This window comes from Notamacropus eugenii, chromosome 1, assembly GCF_028372415.1.
Source record: "Notamacropus eugenii isolate mMacEug1 chromosome 1, mMacEug1.pri_v2, whole genome shotgun sequence".
In the NCBI taxonomy this organism is placed as follows: domain Eukaryota; kingdom Metazoa; phylum Chordata; class Mammalia; order Diprotodontia; family Macropodidae; genus Notamacropus; species Notamacropus eugenii.
The window spans coordinates 528,505,175-528,511,824 of NC_092872.1; positions in this window are offsets into that span (position 1 = coordinate 528,505,175).

The window sequence follows — 6,650 nt, forward strand, 5'->3', positions numbered from 1 at the left end:
AGGAGAGAGGGCAGAGAAGAAGAGGAGAAGGGAGGGGAAGGGAAGGGAACAAGGGGAGAGGAGGGAACAAGAGGAGAGAAGAGAGGAGAGCCTAGGACAGAGCCCTGGCATATACCTACATATTATGGGTGAGACATAGAGGAAGATTTTGCAAAGGAGACTGAGAAAGTCCAATAAGTGGGTGAATCATGACAGCATATCATGAAAGCCAAAGAAGGAGAGACCATTCAGAAGGAGAAATAGTTTGCAGTGTCAGCATCATGTGCTTCATAAAGGTCAAGAAGGAGGAAAGTTGGGAAAAGGTCATTTAATTAGCAATTAATAATTCATTCATGACCTTGGGAAGAGGTGGCTAAGTGGTGAAGACAAGAGGTAGATTACAAGAGATTGAGAAGTCAGGTAATGCAGAAAGATGTAGAATGAGACATACATTTTCAAACATGGCCATTATCTTGATTATTTTTTTGATAAACTATACATATTTTTATGCAAACAAGACCAATGCAGCCAAAATTAGAAGGAAAGCAGGAAATGGGTTGGGAGGAGGGAATTTACAACAAATTTCTCTGATTAAAGGCCTTATTTCTCAAAATAAATGGGGAACTGAGCCAAATTTATAAAAATAAGAGCCATCCCTCAATTGATAGATGATCAATATATATGAATGATCAGTTTTCAGAAGAAGAAATCAAAACTACCAAGAGTCTTCTGAAAAAATGTGCTAAATCACTATTGATTAGAGAAATTCAAATTAAAAATATTCTGAGGTCCTCACACATATCAGATTGATTAACCTGACACAAAAGGAAAACGACAAACAGTAGAAGGGTTGTGGAAAAGTAGGTATGCTAATGCCCTGTTGGTGAAATTGTGAACTAGTCCAGCCATTCTGGAGAACAATTTGGAACTATGCCCAAAGGGCTATAAAACTGCATACCCTTTGATCCAACAAGAGTTGATAGGTCTGTATCCCAAAGAGGAAAAAAAAAGGGAAAAGATCTACATGTACAAAAATATTTATAGCAATTTTTTTGTGGTTACAAAGAATTGGAAATTGAGGGGATGCCCATCAATTGGGGAATGACTGAAAAAATAGTATTATATTGGAATTGTGTTATAAGAAATGACAAGCAGGGTGGTTTCAGAAAAACCTGGATAAACTTATTTGAACTGATGTAAAGTGAAGTGAGCAGAACCAGGAGAACATTATATACAGTAACAGCAAAAGACTTAGCTACTCTGAATGATTCAAGATCATTCCAAGGACCCATTATGAAAAAACGCTATCCACCTCCAGAAAGAGTCTGAGTGAAGATGGAAGCATGCTTTTTTCACTTTCTTTGTTTCTTGATTTTTATTTTTTTTACATGGCTAATATGGAAGTATGTTTTGCATGACTTCCTCCTCATCTTCATCTCATATAATCCTCTTACTTCAATATGCAGCTCAATCACTATATGTGCTTTCTTGATCCCAACTGCTGGCTCCTTCTTCCCCAAACTATCTTATAGTTAAATAAATTAACTATCTTATAGTTAAATATAGCTTGTATTTATTCTCTTTACTCTCCGCTGTTACCTTTTGATTAGGGATTGTTTTATTCATTGTATTTTCATTCTCAGATCCTAGCACAGTGCCTGGCACATAACTGATGCTTGAAAAATACTTGTTGATTGATTGTCCCATATAATGTGAATAGAAGCTCTATGGCAAAGTATCTCTGTTAGTTTTATTTTTGCCACTAAAACATGAAATTAGGTATATATATATATATATATATATGTTCAGTCATTTTTCAGTCATGTCCAACTTTTTGTGACCCCATTTAAGATTTTCTTGGCAAAGATACTGGAGTGGCTTACCATTTCCTCCTCCAACTCATTTTACAGATGCAGAAACTGAGGTAGGGTCACACAGCTACTGAGTGTCTGAGGTCAGATTTGAACTCAGAAAGATCAGTCTTCCTGATTCCAGGCTGGGCACTCTATCTACTGTACCACTCAGCTGCCCCTAGGTATATATACATATCAAAATGTAATTTTTCATGCATATGTACATATCAAAAATATTACATCAATTTTTAATGAAAGTAAACTTAATTGTCTTTATTGTGTTTCAAAAGTCACTCCCTTGTAGACTGAAGCAGATTTTTTCCAGCTTATTTTTTCTTGCTTCCCCCACCCCAACACACAGAACATAGCTAATGTGGAAGTGTTTTGCATGGCTTCAAATGTATAGTGGATGTTGTATATCTTGTCTTCTCAATAAATGTAGGGAAGGGGTGGAGGAAAAGAATTTGGAACCAAAAAATAATTATTAAATGCTAAAACAACAACAAAAAAACCATTCCCCCACCCATTTCCCTTAATGCTAAGGAGTACTCCACATCCCTGAATATCCAAATTAGCATATGGGGTCCATCTATGTATTTCAAATTTTTAAGTGTTTCAGTGTTTAATGGATCAACTGGAAACACTGCCACAGACGATGTTGAGCCATTGAAGATTTTTGAACATGGATGGGATGAAATGAAATTGTTCATGGTTCAGTGCTAAGTGCACCAAATTCAACTCTAGTGAACTTTGTTTTAAGTCCCAACTCTTTCCCTTTACTAGCTCTGTGACCTTGGGCAAGTTGTTTGAGCTCTCTGAGTCTCAGTTTTCTCCTCTATAAAACTGGAGTACTAATATTTGTATTATGTATCCCACAGAATTTTTGTGAGGAGAATGAGGGAAACTTTAAAACCATTCATTATAGACATGCACTTTATCTTACTGGGGTGGTCTGGGAGCTGTCCAGCACCTCTCTTTCTGAAATTCTCCCTTAAAAAAAAGTAAGGAGCCTTAGATGCTCCCAGAATTTGGAGATAAAAGTAGAAGAGGGTGCCTCAAAATGAGCACAGTGGTCGTGAGGATGTGGATTGGTCCAACTGTTCTAGAAGGCAATTTGGAATTATACTAAGAAAGTGACTAGAATACCCATCTCCTTTAACATAGAAATCCTACTACTAAGCTTGAAAGAAAAGTCTTTCAAGGTTCAATTCAAATTCCACTATCTACATGAAACTTTTGCTGATCTCTCCCATACAAATTGCCTTGCATCTATTTTATATAACTAAAATCTATTTTCTCCCCATGCTAGGATGTAAGTTCCTTCAAAGAAGTGACTTTTTCTCTTCTGTCTTTATACCTAGAGCACTTGGCATGGTATCTGACACACAGCAGGCACTTGATAAATGCTTATAGATTAGTTGGTATACCCCAAGAAGATCAAAGCCAGAAAGGACGGTCCAATATACACCAAAATAGTTGTTGCAGCATTTGTTATGGTATCTAGAAACAAAATAGATTCCCAAGGCCTTGGGAATGACTAAACAAATCATTTTTCATGAATGTAATGAAATTTTACTGCACTGTAAGAAATAACAAATATGAAGAAATCAGAGAAACATAGAAAGAAATATAAGTTGAGGTGGAGTGAACTAAACAACCATTAAAAAATATACTCAGTGATGACCAAAATGTACAGAAAGAACAATAAAATGAAATTGAATGTCAGTCATCATTGGCCCTAGAGAAGAAAACAGAAAATTTGTGTCCTTCTCTTCACTGGGGGATGGGGGTGGGAGTGGTGGACTATGACTATAGAGTGTTGCAACATTCTGAATTGTCAGAAATAATCCATGTTGTTGGTTGATTTTGCTTAACTGTTTTCCTTTTCTTTTTTATTCTGCTGCAAGGGCAGGCTTATTGAGTAGGGGATAGGGAAGAAGAATATGTTGGAAAATCAATACGTTATACAAAAAATGGGGGCCTTAGTTTAAAATTTTAAAAATGAATGAAAAAATGAATACATAAAAAATAAAGGAAAAATGTGCTTCACGTGAGGTCTAATATTTGAGTAATACCAATCCTAAGTGTTCTGTATCAGTAAAGTAGCTGATTGAAGACAAGAACACAACAAAAAGTGAAAGGGTGGTTTGAGAGAATAGGAGCATCTGAATGCTATCCACAGTGAGGTTCTCCAGTGCAAGAGGAGCATGGAGGGTAGCCAAAAAATAAGGATATTTTCTGAGAAGCCAATAAAGTCTGGGGTGGTTAAGGTGGAAGCCTGAAGGTTTGGCTTTTGCTCTGACCTTATGTAATAGATTCTTCTGCCCAGTTCGGGACTCCTGACTCTGACCTTTTTGAATAGGAAGGTGCTACTGCTTAGTCTATCCCACCAGGAGGGACTCCTGGTCCTGTAGCCTCAAGGTAAGGGGAACAATGGTGACCCTAAGGCCCTGGGGAGGTTCTAGTCAAAAGAGAGGGAATTGTAGATCTTGATAAGGGCTTAGCTAGCCTTAAGGTTTTTTATACTCTGTCATCCAACTCCACCCTCACACTGATTATTTTTTCTCTCACTGTTACATGTGTTCACTTGTTCTCTGCAGCTGGCTATACTGTGTGTGTGTGTGTGTGTGTGTGTGTGTGTGTGTGTGTGCGTGTGTGTGTGTGTGTCTAATCCACTGCTCACTCTCACACGCTCTCCCTCCTTTCACTCTCATAGTTAATCAGCTGTGTAAAGTGCTGCCATGGCCACTGCTGATGGATAAGGAAGGAGGGAGGCACTGGACACTCATTCTCCACTTTCTCTTTGTTTTCTCCCCTTGAGCCCTATCCCCCTTCTTTTGCCCATTCCCTCATCCAGATATGCTGATTGTCCTTCTCTCTCACCCCTCTCCCCTCCTGAGATAAAGGAGAAAGGTAGAGGAAGGAAGACACCTAATCTCGGTTGAGGCAGCTGGGAAGAGAGATAAGGCCTGAGTCAAATCCCTCAGGAGAAGCCATGGCTAATGAGGAAAAACAAGGAAACCCGGCTCTCCCACTCTCACTGTATTTCACTGTCCTTCTCTGACAGATACTCTGAAGCCCATTTTCTGTGAAGCAAGGTAGAGAATTTACTCCAGTTTAGCTGAGGCTACGTCCATCCTCCAGACTTTTTCTCTCAGTCTCTGTCCTACTCCACCAGACTTTCCAGAACAGATTTCACTTTTTCCTGGCTGAAAATCTCTTCCCCACCCTCTGGGCCAAAACCTGCCTTGAGTCTCTTCCAAAACAGATGTCCCTAACCTTAGTTCAGATATCATCTAATATCACAGTAGTTAGAGTGTGTGGCATCCCATCAGGTGAGGGCTCCCTCTGAGCAGGTTCAGTGTTTTAGCCTCTCTAGACTGATAACTAACTAGAACTGAAAGAATTCAGGTTCTCTTATGGTGAAAGACCTATGACTATCCTATGAACCCATCAACCTTGATGACAGAACTGGCCTGGCTTTTCCCCAATACTGAAATCACTGGAGCATGTAGGATAACTGCTATTTCTCATATAGAAGGGAAGGTGGGGAGCAAGAAGGGTTTATAGGACAGGCCTAGAGTGCAAGCTGTTCCATGGATATTGATACAGGGTGGTGATGGAAAAGGTCCAAGAGAAGCCCTGCTCACAGAGGGAAATGGAACTCTTGGAGAAAGCTGGGAAGAGGGCCAGGGGCAATGAGAGATAGACAGAACACTGGCCTGTGAGACACAAGACCCAGCTGTATACTTACTCTGTTCTCTTGGTCTAATTCCTGGATTGGTTTTCCACTCTATAAAATAAGAGCACTGAACGAGTTGGTGGCCAAGATCTCATAGTTCTGAAATTCTGTGATTCAGGGATTCACAGTAGTAGGTAATAAGAATAAAGACTGTGGGGCAAACTGAACTGCTTTCTGTACATTGGAGAACTGAATTGGTCTGAGGCTTGAGGGCCTCTTAGCACACAAGCGATATACTAAGACTACATTGTTAGACCCTAGTATGGATTCTAGGATTCTCTCCAGAAGGGACCCGTGCTGCTAGGGGCACTCAGCTGTGTCTAGAAAAGCTGCCACTGGAGAATATTTTTAAGGTAAAATTAGATACTCTAACCTCTCTTCCTCTTTCTCTCCCTTCATCTCTGTCTTCCCCTCCTCCTCCTCTTTCTTCTCTCTCTCTCTCTTCCCCCCCCCCTTCTCCCCTTTCTCATCTTCATTTATATCTTTTTCCTGTCTCTCCTCCAACCCTATCCCATCCCTAGGGCCCATAGTCAATGAGATAGAAAACGAGAAGGTATCAGGGGCTAGCTGAGCGTGGAAACCAGCTGCGGCTGCTAGTCTGATTTCTCCTCTCTTAAATCTTTGATAGACTGTCAGTCTCTTCACCTCATTCCCACTCCCTTGTCCATAATGGTCCCTTCTCTAAACCATTTCATTCTATTTCCAGAGCATAAGGCCTGGGCCTCTTTTATTTTTACACTTCATTACCGTGTTCCAGCCACCCTCACTATCTTAGAGCCCTAGTTTTCACCCTACAAACTACCCACCTGGAACATGGAGCTCTGGGAACTTGGAATGCCTCAACCCTTGAACTACAGAGTAGTTCTATGACATTGGGAACCTTAAGATAAGCAGAATTAAAGCTTCCCAAAGTCTGGATATACAATAGGATATAGAGTCAGAGGACCTGGGTTTAAATCCTGGTTCTGCTATTATGACCTGTGAGATCATGGTCATCTAATGTCTCTGGGCCCCAGCTTTCCCATCAGTAAAATGAAGACATTGTACTTAAGATGCCTCTAATGTCCCTTCTGACT